Below are 15,795 nucleotides of genomic sequence, written 5' to 3' on the forward strand. Positions count from 1 at the left end.
TTTGACTATTTCAAACTATGGTCAGCTGTGGCCTGAAGAAACACAAATCTCAAAGAAAGAAGTCAGGGACAGATTGTCCTTTCCTCAGTTTTGTGCCCAATATCTCCTATGGAAATCATTAATAAGAACAGCAATATATTTTCAAAAATTTGAAGGTTTAATGAGATAATTGCTAAATATGATGTGTTCAAGACACTTCTGAAGTGTCCACATCTCTGCTCTCCTTAAAAGAGCCTCATATCATGATACTGGGGACCCGAATCTCAGACTGCAAAGTTCTCATTGCCTCTCTTTCTCTAAAAAATGAGGGAAAGGGGAGATAAAGAAGTGGAGAGATGTCTTTTGGGGGAAATAAGAATTCTAATTTGTATTTAGCTGGAGAGGAGTTGAGAAAAGACAGTGGGGCTTTATCCTTTCCATCATTACTTCATGTAGAATCTTTGATTTACATCTGAAATCCCTCCAGAATATTCATCATTCATCACTTAAATGTTTGCAGGCCTCCTCTGGGCAGACACTCTGCTTAGCACACAACAGTCGACCATAGGACAGGGCCTTGACTTTATGGAATTTCAGCCTAGCTGGGGGAAGATAGATAATTAAACAATTGATTAAAATGAAACATAATATGTGTTATGGATGGGGAAGTATGGTGTGTTAATCAAGACTCTCAATAACAAGTAAGAGAAACCAAATTCAAGCTAGCTTAGGTAAAAAGAGGCTATTTATTGACAGCTTAACAACCTTGGGTACCTCTGTCTTCAGTCTTGGCTGGATCCAGGGTCTCAACAATGTAATCCAGTCTCTCTGTCCCCATCATCCTCACTCCCCTACCTCTATCTCTCTCTAACCTTTGCTTTCTTCTGTATCATCTTCATTCACAGGCAGGCTTTCTTGCTAGCAAAGATAGCCCTTGTTAACTCCTGAAAAACATCATCCTTAGTACATGGGATCTCATAAAAAGAGAGCTCCTTTTTCTTCCAGTCCCCATAGTGATCTCCTCAATTATTCAAAAAGCTTTTTTGGTCTATGCCTACCACTGTATCCATAATCGCACCCAGAACTTTGAGGTTTTATTCCTGGCAGGCCCTGTTTGTGGGCCTAAACTGAGGCTGCACTAAGGATCTGTGAGGGGTACTTTTGAACACTTTTTGGCAATCCCTGAAGATAACACGTGTACCTCATTAAGAGCATCAAGACAATTTTCCTGGAGGAAGCTGACATGGGAAGGGTGTATAACAGTTTTCATAGTAATAGCTAACACTTATCGCCTTGCTATGTGCCAGGCACTATGATGAGTCCTTTAACCATCTGTTCACATTAATATTCACCACAACTTCTAAAGTAGGAACAATTATTTTGTCCATTTCAGAGAAAATGAAATTGAGGCACAGAGAAGTTAAGTAACATCCTCAAAGCCCCGCAGGTTGTAAATGAATAGAGTATTAGGTAAGTGAATTAGGAGGGGAGATGGTCCAGGTGGGGAACTGCCTGTGGGCAGACCCAGAAGCACCTCTGAGAAGCCTACTTGGTGATAGATGTGGGCAAATTGGGGACTTTAGCATCCTTGTCTTTCCACTGCCCTTAACATCCTTTCAGAGCTTTGTTTCCAGAGACTGATAAGCCCATTTAGTGACTGAGGATCTGGATGATAAATGACAACGAATTCCCTACTCATATCCAGAACTCTTATCAAAAACCATGCCTCTATCTAAATCTTTTTGAGAAGGCTTACCATGGGTGGCCCGTTATTCCAATGGTTTTAGTAAGCATTGCAACAACTATGTGGTTGCCTACGGCAGTTGTATGATTCTATTTGGCAGATGGGCTAGTCTTAGGGAGTAACCCAACCTAATTAATCTTTCATTTTTCCCTGGGTCCTGAATTCATTGGTACTACCATTCCCTGGTTGTTCCCTCTCTCCTTTTCCCTATACTGGAGAACTGTTCTGGACATAGCTCAAAACTAGTGGCCACATATCTGAATGTTTTCCTATTTTATAACAGGTCACCATCTCCACTGCAAGTACTCTGGAATCCAAAGTCTGAAACCATCCTATGGAGAAACATGGTATACATGCCTCACCCTAGAGACTAAGGATACATCATCAGAAGTGTTATATTTCTATTTACAGAGACATTTGGAGGACAGTCAGCTCATAATACCAGCTCTACAAAAGTCCAGAACCAGGTAAGTAGCTTGTGGTTATTATTAAGAGCAGACAGTCTGAAATACCATTCCATACTGTGGTTCGGAAAGATGAGGAAGAAGGTAACAGTGAGTGAAAAAACCAGTGAGGCATTGTTGGAAGCCTTTGAGGTAGAATGATAACCATCTGACTATGTTTAGCCACCATGATATTCTTTGAATGAACATCTTCAGTATGGGAACAGATAAAATCTGCTTTAACCTTTACTTCTTTAGAGAAAGGGAATATAAGGGAAGGGAGAAGAAATGAGTGGGAAATATCAGAAAGGGAGACAGAACGTAAAGACTGCTAACTCTGGGAAATGAACTAGGGGTGGTAAAAGGGGAGGAGGGCGGGGGGTGGGAGTGAATGGGTGACGGGCACTGGGGGTTATTCTGTATGTTAGTAAATTGAACACCAATAAAAAATTAAAAAAAAAAAGAAACCTCAACCTAAGTTTCACTATGATGCAAGAATTATATTAAGCATATTTACCAACCAGTATGGCACAGGCACCAATCAATCAGAACAGGTGCTGGACTATAAACAGTGGTTCATGAACTGGTGCTATCCAGCTGAATCTCAGCCCTGTGATCATTTGTTCTCTTTTTACCTATGAGACAGAATTCAATACCCAATACAAGACAATCAGATGTTCCTCTATTCTTGTGGCTCTCAAAGAGGGGGTGATTTTTACCTTCCAGAGGCCATTTGGCAATGCGTGGAAACATTTTTGGTTCTGGGAGAGTGCAACTGTCATCTAGTGGATAGAGGCCAGGGATCCTGCTGACTTTTGAACAATACGCAAGACAACAAAGAGTTCTCTGGTCCCAAATGTCAATAGTGGAGAGAATGGGGAACCCTGCTTTAGGTTGTATCCTCAGCTGACCAGCAGCTGCCCATGCTCTGAATTATGACCAACCTTCTGCAGACAGTCTTGTTGGCAGTTCATTTTAGTTATCAACTTGGGGGGTGTGCCAATGGTTCTTACTGAGAAACCCTTCATTAATACTATGTCCCTGTGACTTTTTCTCCACTAGGCCTCTTAGTAGTCAGAGAACAAAATGATGAGGCACTAATGAATGTATTCCACTGCTATTTCCTTTTATGCAAAGCATGTGTTGGGTGAAAAAATACTGATGATGATAATAATAATGATCGGTAGCCTTTATGGAGTCATTATTATTATGTGCCAGGCACTGCATAGGGGCCTTTCAGGCTTTCTCTCAACTCTTAAAGCAGCTCATTAGCTTTCCTATTTTTTTTTTTTTAGATGAGGGAAAAAAGGCCTGAAGAGGTCAATTACCTACTGAAAGTCCAACAAGGAACTCTGTCTCTACTACTTGTGTTCTTAGCCACTGCATTGGGCATGTGGCCCTGATTGTCCACTCTCATAGGACAAATGTTCACTGTAAGATGCAAACATAGGGACTTAATCCCCAGACTGTGAGGTGAGCATAGCTCAAGGAAGGAATGGGATAACTAGAGATATGGCACACTTTTGAGAAATCCCAAATGTCTTTGCATAAAGGTCCTATTTTTGCTTTACCAAGTAGAAACTTCTAGGGTGTTTGAGTGAGCTGAGATCTCATACTTTTTTTTTTATCTTAATGCAGCAAGAAAGTTTTATCAGCAATGAGCATTCCCAGAAGGCAAGAACCACCATGTAGGCTTGGCTGAAGCTGGCATATCACCAAAGTGGCATGACTTTTTAGAAATCCAAAGAAAGCGATGGCTTCTGTCAGAGAGCAAACTCCTGCAGAAATTAGCTTAGCCTTACAAAAGGTCATGATCTGGTGAGCCGCTTCCAGGTGCCACGCAGAACCCTAAGGTCTGTAGGCAGACCTTCCTTGTTTGAGTCAAACAGGTGGAAAGGACAGTAGAAGAGGGTAAGGAGTCTAGGTACTAGGGTCCAAGATCTTTTCTTTGATTCCTCTTCTTCCGGCCAGAAGAGGAGAAGGAATATTAGGAGGATAGAGAAAAGAACACAGGGTAGGATGGAGCTAGCATTTCTTGACCACCCATTCCCCTCCCACCCACTTTCACACATTATTTCATTTAATACTCTCAGCAGTCAAGGGTGGATAGCGTTGTCCTCATTTAAGGAGACTGTGAGATATTACATAACTTGATCAAAGTCACAAGTTGGTTAGCAATGGAGTCCAGATTCATGCCCATGCCCATGCCCATTTGATGCCAAAGCCCCGTTTTCCCCACTCTGCCACTCTGCTCACAGGGGGAAGTAACAGCTTTCCGAAGCTCATAGCAGATTGCTCACGTCAGCTGAGAGTCAGTGGGCTGCTTGTGTAAGCAGCACAGCTACTAGACTGCAAATGATGTAGACGAGGACATGGAGAAACTTGAAGCTTTTCCTATCATCCTCATTGGGAGGAGAAAGCAATTGTTGGAGACACCTTATGGCCACAAATTAATCAATAAGCAAATGGAGACATCATTCTTAGGTATCCAAAAGCCCTGCACTGCCAGTTTGAGGCTCTGGGGGCCTCTATTGGGTCCCGTGACCATGAAGACCATACAGTGTCTCTCTGCTTCTGTAAAAGCGGAGGTTTGCTCTGGGGGTGCTTAGGTCATGACATTTTCAGCTCTGGCAGTCCTTTAAAAATACAATTTCCACCATATATTAATTTGCTAGGGCTGCCATAATGAAATACCACAGACTGGAGTGGCTTAAACAACAGAGATTTATTTTCTCACTGGGAGTCTAAGATCATGGTGCTGGCAGATTTAGGTTCTTTTTTTTTCCCCACACATTAGAACTTCATCTTTATGTACACATTTGTTTAACAGTCACTGAATTTCTAGGCTAGGTTCAGGTAATTGAATAGCCTTTATAATTAGCTTATATTGTCTGGATCCAAGGTATGCTGAAACACAGTCTGGAGTGGAATGGGAAATAACATCTTTCTAAAGACAGGCTTAGAAATTCTAATCCAGTAAATTAAGATGTTTCTCTGGAATCAAGGCTAACTCTACCTGGCTGTGAGGCCACCCTTCACAGGTATAGCCAAGAAAACAGGGTGCAGACCACTAAAAACAAGACCAACCAATTCACCCTGTGTTATGGTACCGGTTTTATAATTCAAATCACTTATATTCAAAGGTAATCTCACCAAACCTTTGTAGGATGTGTGCACAGTCAAAACTGGGATCACTGCCATTGGTAAGCCAGCTGCTATGATGAGCCATATGAACTTGTGTCATATTTAAGATGAGTCGAAAAAGACTATTTGCTGTGAGACCACAGAAAGGAGCATTAAGTCCAATATATGTTGATTCATGCTCAAGTAGATTCCTTTTGGCCTTTGGGAATTAGCTAACTTTTCTGGTTATAGTATTGAAAATTAAGTTTTCCTTGACAGTATCATCTGGTTCATGATTTTCCATCTAAAAACCTTATGCTCTCCTCACAGCAGTTGGTACCTCCAGAGTTTTCCTCAGTGACACTGGGGCTCACTCCAACCTTTGTTCAACTAGCCTGAGTGTGGCCATCTTTGGCTGACACATGACTGAGGCCCAAGTTTAGTTTCTTTTGAAGCTTGTAGATGGCCATCTTCTCACGATGTCCTTAGGTGGCCCCTCCTCCAGGCTCACACACCCCTAGAGTCTCTCTGGGTGCTCTAATCTCCCTTTCTTATACAGATGTCAGTCATGATGGATTAGGTCCTTATTTCATTTCATCCCCCCTTTAAAGGCCCTATCTCCAAATACAGTCACATTCTGAGGTTCTGAGGGTTAGGTCTTCAACATTAGAATTTTAAGGGGGGTCAATTCAGTCCATAACACACTGTAAAATTCAGAATATTTTCATGCGTTTCCTAAATTTATATGTCGATGGACATAGCATATGTATGTTAAAGGACAGAGAAAAAGTATGGAAAATAAGTTAAAAACTCTTTCATGGGAGTGCCTGAGCTACCCAGATGCCCCACTATTTTAATATTTTTATTTTGAACATTTATGGAGAAGCTATTGTATCACCAACTTTTCAGAGCTCATGCTCTAGTTACCTGGTTACCTGGCACTAAATGCCTGAAAAGCTTGTCAACAGTTAAATGGCAGGCCTGGGCTGGTTTCTTGATAGATCACAAAGGGCAGTGAGAGTTGAGGATGAAGGCATGAGTGTTCTTTGACTATACAGATTTTAGGGGGAGGATGGGGCTGGAGGCAGATTTTTATCTTATGTTTTGCTACAATCTTGATTTTTTTCAATCTTGATTTTTAATAACATCTATTGGGTTTGTTATAAATTTTCAATGTAGAATATTGAGGTAATTAAGTATACAGAACAATTAAAACACCTAGGGACAATATTTTTATGTTTCCATCTTGATTATATATAATATGAGTGTACAGAATATACACTTAAATATATGGAAATAAGTGTATGTGTGTATATATAAAATTTTGAGGACAGCAATATCGTATCCCATTCTTACTATCTGAGTACTTCCTTTAGCATTAAATATTATTCAAAAACATGATATTTAATGGCAGCTTAATATTCTATTCCATTTTGTGAATGGATCTGAATGTATTTAACCAACTCTTCATATTTGGACATTTATGGACTTTTTTCTTTTGCTTTTATAAACAACCGTGTGATAAATATACGTGGACATAAATCTTTGTGGTTATCTCTCGCATTTTCTTACAGCTCTGCATTCTTACAAAGATTCACATTGTAAGAAAGTCTCTCCTACTTGAGGGTAGGCACACTGTCTTTGTCGTAAAGAAAAAGCACTTTGTACCATAACAGAGTCATGCATACAGCTGGCTTCAAAGGTCTCCTGAAATTTGGCAGAGATCTGATTTTATTCTCTATCAGCTAACCAATAGTTATATCCTCTAAACCCCAGGGCTGTATTTTTCAATGCTATTGGGCATCAGGCTTGTGACTATCTCTTCTGGAGGGGCAATGTTTTGTGAAGGTATTTATATTTCTTCCCATCTGGCCCTGGGGAGAATGTCCCTAGGATAGAAAAACTGTATTAATCAGGACTCTTTTGAATATAAGTAACAGAGACCCAACATAAATGGCTTTGGCCAAAAGGAACATCTCTCTGGCTCTTAGCCAAATGGGCAGCTTCAGTAAGCGCTGGAATGGGGACTTGGGCAGTATTAGCACTCACCTCATCCCTCACCTTAGACTCCTCTGAGTCTACCTCACTCTCTCAGGCTGGCTAATTCTACACAGCTGCAACTGTGGCTGCTGGTGGCACCTGACTGACACCTGTCCAGTTCTGCTGACAGGGAGGAAAAAGATTTCTCTTTCTTCCAATTTCCAATGGAATTGGGATGGCTTCTGAGGTGATCTCAGCTCATGTCATCTACTTCACTGTGGTCAGGGAATAATAGACTTGGAGCAGGGGACTCCCACCCACAACACAATTTCTATGCTGACAGTGATGGGGTTCTGTGACATGGTCATTCCTGTTGAAGATGCAATAGTCGCGGAAGTTTGGAGGGACAAGAGCAGAATGTCCCAGAAAAGGGGATAGTGCTGGTTCTGGGAGAACAGAAAGGAGCTGGCCAGGTGACAGTAGAGGTCTTCTGAAGAATGCAGTGGTAGCTATGTTCTTTCCCTCCCCATCTGGACCCCCAGGGAACCAGGACAGTGATGGTTTACCACTTAGTCCTTACAGGGCCAACTACTGACAGTCTTTTCCTGCAAAGTTTCTGGTTGTGAGAATACTCCTTTGTTATGGAAGATGAAATGCTCCAATTTAGCATTTTGCACAAGCCCACAAATCAGTCTAGTCGTTGAAGTTAATAATAATGTTCTCTGGGCATTCGTTATGTGCCTGCCACCTAGAGTACTAAACTCATTATATGAATATCCTCATTCATTCATCACCGACACCATAATCCTTGTTTTAGAAATGTGGAAAGTAAAACTTGGAGCAAATGAAGTAATTTGCCTAACACTATGTATTTTAGCAGTTGCAAAGCCAGGATTGAAGCCATGTTCTCTGACTCCAAAGCCTATATGCCTAACCCATTCAGGATACAATCCTGAAATACTAGAAAATGAAGCAGCTCAGTTTCCTTGATCTGCTTAATAATAACTATTATTAAATGAATACTTTCTATATGTAGACCTATACCAGGTGCTTTACATATATATGTGTGTATATGCATATACTTCATTATATTATATATAAATGTAGATAATATACAGTTGATCCTTCAACAACACAGGTTTGAAGAGTACAGGTCCACATACGAGTGAATTTTTTACAGTACAGCATTGTCATGTATGTCCTCTTCCTTATGATTTTCTTAACGTTTTTTCTCTAGGTTACTTTATTGTGAGAATGTAGTATATAATATATATAACATAGAAAACATATGCTAATTGACTGTTTATGTTATCCATAAGAATTCCAGTCAGTTGTATGCTATTAGTAGTTAAGTTTTATGGGAGCCAAAAGCTATATACAAATTTTTGACTGCATGGGGGTTGAGTGGGGTGGAGTGAGGGAGGAGGGAATTTGATGCCCTAGCCCCTATTTTGTTCAACTGTAGAGTCTGATTATACATATAATACATAGCTTTATATATAACCATATTACATAGCATAATACTATATAAAACATACAGTATTTATTTAAATGTATCTTTATATACACACTATATATATTATTTCTGTATAAATACCATAAAAACCACAGTTTTAGTTTTACAAAAAAATTGAGGGGAATATACGGAGAGTTTCTATATACTCCCTTTCCCCACACTCAGTTTCCCCTATTATTAACATCTTGAATTAGTGTAGTACATTTGCTATAGTTGAAGAGCCAATATTGAACTTTTATTATTATCTGAATTCTATAGTTTATATTAAGGTTTACTTTTTGTGTTGTACACTCTATGGGTTTTGACAAATGTGTATAATGACATGTAACCACCATTACAGTATCACTTAAAGTAGTTTCGTTGCCCTAAAAATACCCTGTACTCCATCTCTTCATCCCTCCCTCTTCTTCCCTATATAAGCCCTTGGAAACTACTGATCTTTTTATTTCTCTGTAATTTTGCTTTTTCTAGAAGTTCAAATCATATAGTGTGTTGCTTCTTCAAACTGGCTTCTTTCACTTAGCAATATTCATGTAACACTCCTTCATGTCTTTTCATGGCTTGATAGCTCATTTCTTTTCATTAAGAAGCAGTATTCCTTTGACTAGATGTATCATAGTTTATTTGTCCAGTCACTTATTGAAAGATATCTTAGTTGCTTCCAAGTTTTGGCAATTATGATTAAAGCTGGCAGAAACATTCGTATATAAGTTTTTGTGTGGACACAACTAATTTGGGTAAATACCAAGGAATGTAATTACTGGTCTATATGGTAGGACTACGTTTTGTTTTGTGAGAAATTGCCAAAGTGTTTTCCAGATTAGCTGTACCATTTTGCATTCCCACCACTAATGAATGAGAGTTCCAATTGCTTCATATCCTGGCCAGCATTTGGTGGTATGGGTGATTGGGGTTTTAGCTATTCAATGGGTGTACAGTGGGATCTCATTATTTTAATTTGCTGTTCCCTAACAACATATGATGTTAAGTATCTTTTCATATGCTTATTTGCCATCTGTGTATCTTCCTCAATGAGGTGTCTATTCAGGTCTTTTGCCCATTTAAAAAATTGGGTTGTTTTCTCATTGCTGGGTTTTAAGAGTTCTTCATATATCTGGAGTGCCAGTATTTTATTAGGTATGTGTTTTGCAAAGATTTTCTCCTAGTCCATGATTTATCTCTTCATTCTCTTTAACAGTGTCTTTTTTTTTTTAGATTTTATTTATTTATTCATAGAGACGAGAGAGAGAGAGAGAGAGAGAGAGAGGCAGAGACACAGACAGAGGAAGAAGCAGGATCCACGTAGGGATCCCGACGTGGGACTTGATCCTGGGTCTCCAGGATCACACCCTAGGCCGCAGCACCAAACCGCTGTGCCACCTGGGCTGCCCAACAGTGTCTTTTATAGAGTAGAGGGTTTTAATTTTTATGAAGTGCAACTTAATCAATTTTTTCTTTTGTGGATTGTGCTTTTGGCATTATATTTAAAAAGTCATCACTGGGGGATCCCTGGGTGTTTCAGCGGTTTAGCCTTTGGCCCAGGACGCGATCCTGGAGTCCCAGGATGGAGTCCCTCGTTGGGCACCCCGCATGGAGCCTGCTACTCCCTCCTCCTGTGTCTCTGCCTCTCTCTCTCTCTGTGTCTATCATAAATAAATAAATCTTAAAAAAAAAGTCATCACTAAACCTCAAAACTACTTAGATTTTCTTCTCTTATCTTCTAGCATATTTTTCATTTCATTTTGGATTTTATATTTAGGTCTATGATTTATTTTGAGTTAATTTTTGTGAAAGGTATAAGATCTGTGTCTAGAGTTTGTTTTTTGTTTTTGTTTTTTTTTGCATGTGGATGCCCAGTCGTTTGAGCACCATTTGTTAAAAAGACATCCTTTCTCCAATGAATTGCTTTTCCTCCTTTGTCAACGATCAGTTGACTATCTTGTGGTATTTCTAGGGTCTCTTTTTCTGTTCCACGTTTACACATATTTTTTTTTGTTTTCTTCCCAGCTTTACTGACTACATATTTTTCATTGTCACCAGGAAGTTATGCCTATCTAGCAGGTAATTAATTCCTTGTTTTGCAGATGGGGAAACAGGCTGAGAGGACAAATGCAATTTCCCTAGGCCAGCAGCTAGCCAGAAGAAAAAGCAGTATTGAAAACCACATCTGTCTGACTCTCATTCTCTGCACTTTCTGTGCCCCTATGCTACCTGATGGTGCTAGGCTGGAACCTGGTCTGTCACAATTAACTTTAGAAGATGCCTTCCAGGGCCTGAATGTTAGCATCTCCTTTCCTTACTGATCTCTGAAATAATGGCTCGTTTGCTCCTTGATTCTGATCAAGGTTGCTTGTCACTCATGGTCCCTCTGGACCTGCCAATCCTTAATCTGCCTGAAATTTAGCTTTACCTAAAACATTCAGCCAGTTTGGGGTGGGGTTTTTTTTAAGCTTTTTTCTTAACTTTTTGCTAAGACATTGGGCACTATTTTTTCACTGGCTCACACTGAATCCTTTTTGCCAGGGAGTTGCTTGCTTATGGACCTTGTCACTGAGGGTCTCCTAATGTCTTTCTGATGGGTTGGATTGCTAAACAGAGCACAGTACTTAAAATCCTCTTGGTTAAGTTCTCCCCATACACCCATCAGGGGCTGGAACTCTCAGAATTTACACATTAACTCTATGTTCCCTTTCTGTGTTGCCCAAACAGGGCATCTCTACAACCTACTAAATTCTATTTTCCTGCTAAGAATCTTTTTAAAAATGCCACAATCGTATTTCAAACACTAAGGGATAGATTTTCTGATAAGAATACAAGGTCTTTAAAAAAAAGAATATTAAAGTTTAGACCCTCCAAACAGAGATGAAATAGCTTGCAGAAGACCACACAGCAAATGAAATGGTCGAATTCAGATTCTAATCCAGATCTGGTGCAAAGGCAAAGAGGGTGGTCCTTCAATCATCCTTCTGTGGGAAGGGGGGACATCCTTTTGATGCCATTGTCAGCAATCGAAGGAGGTGGGGTGGGATTCAGGAAGAGCTCCAGCACAAGAGACCTCCACAATGCAACTGGAGTGCATCATATCACCACTGTACAATTGAAACTGATTTAAAAAAAAAAAAAAAAGGCACATACCTAGTTGCTCATAATGACACCTAACACTGTTCAAAAGTGCTTCGCCAATATTAGCCCATTTCTGTGTTTGTTAAAACCTTTCTGAAGCTAACACCATGCAGTTATATACCTTATAAACTGCTAGTGTAATTCCAAGACGGTTTCCTATCCAGTGGGTGACTATGAGCCCCCATTACTGACTGGGGAGTGGGGGGAGTTTTGAAGGTGTGGAAAGGATTCGAAGGCCACGAACACTGTACTATGATTTTAGCGTGTGTGTGTGTGTGTGTGTGTGTGTGTGTGAGCAAAGTTAGGAGGAGGCTGACAGGACTAATGTACGACCCGCTCACGTCTCCGTGTCGCCCGGGCCGCAGATTCCTGGATCTCTTTAGGTTGTGGTTCTCTGTGTGGGTTTTTGCAGCAAAGAGAGACATTCCGGAGGGGCTCGCGAGGTGAGCGCTGCGGGGTTCGGTCCTAAAGTTCCAGCCGTGTAGGGAGGGCGACTCTGGACGCCGCTGTGAGCACAGCCCCAAGGTGTGCTCGCCACACAGGCAGGATCCGGCTTCAGGGCCCTTCCTGACAAGGCGCAAGAGTAAGTGATTTATTAAAAACTAAGGAATGGCAATAATAAAAATCATTCAATGGCAAAAAAGGGAAGATTTACTTAAAAACGAAAAAAAAAAAAAGAAAAAAACCAAAACAAAACCCGACCCTTGAAGTGCCTCGCGGGTGTTTTGTTTCTGGCGACGGGACGCGGGCGGCGAGCGGGCAGTCGGCTGGTCGGGGCCCGCCGCCCGGGGAGCAGCGCCCAGCCCGTTGCTCTCGCCCCGCGCGCGCTGTTCCGCGGCCCGGGGACCCGAGGAGGCGGTCGCGCCGCCGCCTCCGATTGGCGGAAAAATGGCAACAAGCGGGCGGGGCGGCAGCGACGGCGGCGGGAGGCACCGCGGGCCCGCCCGCCTGGGGAACCCCGAGTCCCCGCGCGGGGCCCCGCCCCGGCCTCGCCCCGGGCCTGCCGCCGCCGCCGCGCCGCGCTCCCATTGGTGCGGGGGCGGTGACGTGCGCGAGCGGGCGCCGGGGCCGGGCCGGGGGCGGGCGCGCGGCTGATGAAACCCGGCGCCGGAGCCCGCGCGCCCTCCACGCTCCATTCAGTCGGCGCGGGCAGGTGTGAGCCGCAGGTCCGCGGCGGGGCGGGGCGGGCGCGAGGCCAGCAGGCAGCCCGGACCGCAGCCCCCGCTCCCTGCGCGCCGCGCCTCCGCCCGGCGGCCGTCCCTGCGGCCGCGCGCGCCTGAGTCCCTCGGCGGACGAGCCCGCACCCTGCCACCGCCCGCCCGCCCGCCCGCCGGCTCGGTGAGTGCCCGGCCGCCGCCCGCGCCAGGGCAGCCGCCCGGGTCCGGGTCACCTTGGAGGGGCCCCGGCGGCGCGGGCGGCCGCGGGAGGGCGGCGCGGGCGGCGGCGAGGGGCGGGCGGCGGGGCGCTGGCCTCCCCGGGGTGGGCGAGGGCAGGGCGGGCGCGGGGCTGTGCGCGCGGGGCCGGTGCCCATGCGGCCGCCTCCGCCACCGGAGTCCATTTTGGTTCCCTGGAGGCGCGGCGTGGTGCATGATGCAACACCGACAGGGAACGTGGACGACCCGGCGCCGCCGGGATGCCGGCCGCGCGCGCCTGCAGGCGACCCCCGCCGGGCCCCCCGGAGCGGTCGGGGCGGGCCGGGGGCGCGAGCGGCCCGGGCCCGCGGGCCAGGCCGGGCGGCATCCGGAGGCCTGCCCTTACATGGCGCGGAGCGCGGCACCCCGCCCCGCCACGAGGTCCGCGATGTGTCATCGCCGCGGCGGGAGCCCGCCCTGCGCCCGCGGGGGTGGTCCCGCGGCAGGTGGCCGGCCCGGGGACCGCGGCGCCCACCTCTCCTCCTGGGCTGGCGTCGCGCCCCGGCCCGCCCACGCCTCTTGTCTGAGTTTCCAGGGGTATTTCGGGGAAGTTCCCCCCGCGGGTGGGCTTCCTTGTGACCCGATTTGACCTGGGAAGGCCGAGCTCTTCAAGCTTTCCAGATGGCTTGGAGCGAGAGGAAGTTCTTCCGGCTTAAATAAAGACAACCGATCCCCGCGTGCTCCGTGCTGCGTAGCACAGAACTCTAGACCGGGCAGGTCTGGCAGGCGTTCTGCACCTGTGTGCGCAGAGCAGCCTGGTGTTGTAGTGCTGCTACAGGGTGCCGTTTTAGCTCCTTCCCCTTTTCCGTGGGTGTGGGAACCAGATACCAGTCAGTGGTGTTTGGCTTCACGATTAGGGTAGTAGAGAGACATGCGCCTTCAGGAGGGAAACTAAACCTCCCAATACACGTGGTGGGGCTCGCCCTACAGAAGAAACCCAGGGTTGTGTTTTACTCCAGATTTAGTTCTAGGGGGAGAGGGTTGGGATTTCATTCCCTGGTGTAGTTTCCTACACGTGTGCCCTTTAAAATTTGACCAGCAGAACTGTGTGTGTGTTGGGGTATGGCTGGATTTTCTAATTGTCTTCAATTTGGATTATAACTTGGGAGGTACAGTAACATGTCTTGCCCTTTATGCTTGCTTCAGATAATAGGAAACCATGATACATTTATTCCCTTGATATTTTTAGTTGGTCTCAGTGGAAATTATTCTTATTTTTATATGAACACACCCTTCTGTCATTAAAACAAAAGGTCTTAACTTAAGTCACACAATCAGAATAGAAGTGAGGGGACGAAGTCAACAATGGTTTAAATAGTTTTGAAAGGTTTAGCATATTACGGTCATGTTTAATCATTACAGATGAATTTAAAGAGAGTCAGAGGAGTTCTGACTAAACAAACGGGGCAAGACTTAATAGAGATCAGAAATGTACGCAGTTGTTTGAATCTGGATTTGAGTCACATGAGTGCTCTTATGCATAGAATTATTTGCTTTAGAGGAAAAGGCTTGGAAGACAAGATTGCTGACCTCGGGGAGCTTGAATTCTAAGACATGTTAATTATATTTGGTATAAATACGTGTTTATTGGTTGTTCCACTCTGGAGTTTCTTTTCTACGGAGACTTGGAGGGCCCAGCATTATGTCTAATTGGATTGATCCCTTTTCATTATTAACTATGTGTTTGGAGGTATTGGTTTATTAATCCTAGGGAGGAATTTGAAACAGGGATAAGTACTGGAGAGAAACATTTTCCTCTAATGCAGAGGCATCTTGTAGGTGTTTATCATTCCACCTGGTTCTTGGTCCTCATTTCAAGCAGGACCTGTGGATGGGACCCTAGTGTTTTTCTGTATGATTGGTCTCGTCAGACCTGGGGACTCTCTACTACTGCCCTGTTCCACTTGAGGGCAGATGCTGTGGATGGACCATGAGGACTTGGCTTTTACTTTGGATGCGGTGGGGAACCATCACAGGATTACTTTAAATGCTCCATGGAGAAGAGATGGAGGGTAGGGGGAGTGGGTAGTAATAGAAGCAGGGAGACCAGTTCAGACTTGTAACTTAAGTTTGGAATAAAATCCGGCTTCAGGTAATTTGTGCACAAGAGAGAGTGACCATATGTCATTTCCTTCAGAGGTGATGGCAGCTTAGACTGGGATGGAAATGATAGAAATGTGAGGTGGTAGAGTTCTGCTCCACCTTATCTACTTATTCCATCTGTAGATTTTAAAGGGAGACTCAACAGGCTTGGCCAGTGGAGTCTATGTGAGATATGAAGGAGGTCAAATATGATTCCGAGGAATAGAGCTGCCATATTATATTAACGAGATGGGGAAAGTAGAGGAATGAGCGTGAAGAACTTTTTAAAAAGTCACAACTGACTTTTTTTTTTTTTTTTAGGTATTTCCATCCTCAAGGGACAGGGCTGAACTAGATCTGTTCTCAGGGGCCCTTCTCAGGTACATGACTGCT

General features: G+C 44.1%; 1 protein-coding gene and 1 pseudogene across 5 annotated transcripts in view; one reads left to right on the forward strand and one right to left on the reverse strand.

Moving 5' to 3' along the window:
- SLC7A1 (solute carrier family 7 member 1) overlaps positions 1-15,795 on the forward strand; it is a 139,786-nt gene that overhangs the window by 46,925 nt on the left and 77,066 nt on the right. For 2 of the 5 annotated variants that reach the window (XM_025462594.3, XM_025462591.3), the window contains exon 2: positions 2,007-2,190. The gene's annotated coding sequence lies outside the window, so the exon portion shown is untranslated. Of the gene's footprint in view, positions 1-2,006; positions 2,191-13,039; positions 13,247-15,723; positions 15,783-15,795 lie in introns of those variants that run through there. The other 3 variants (XM_025462593.3, XM_025462590.3, XM_049101464.1) reach the window with 2 other exon arrangements.
- On the reverse strand, positions 4,997-5,593 carry LOC112670185 (transmembrane protein 126A-like; annotated as a pseudogene).

This window comes from Canis lupus, chromosome 25, assembly GCF_003254725.2.
Source record: "Canis lupus dingo isolate Sandy chromosome 25, ASM325472v2, whole genome shotgun sequence".
NCBI lineage: Eukaryota > Metazoa > Chordata > Mammalia > Carnivora > Canidae > Canis > Canis lupus.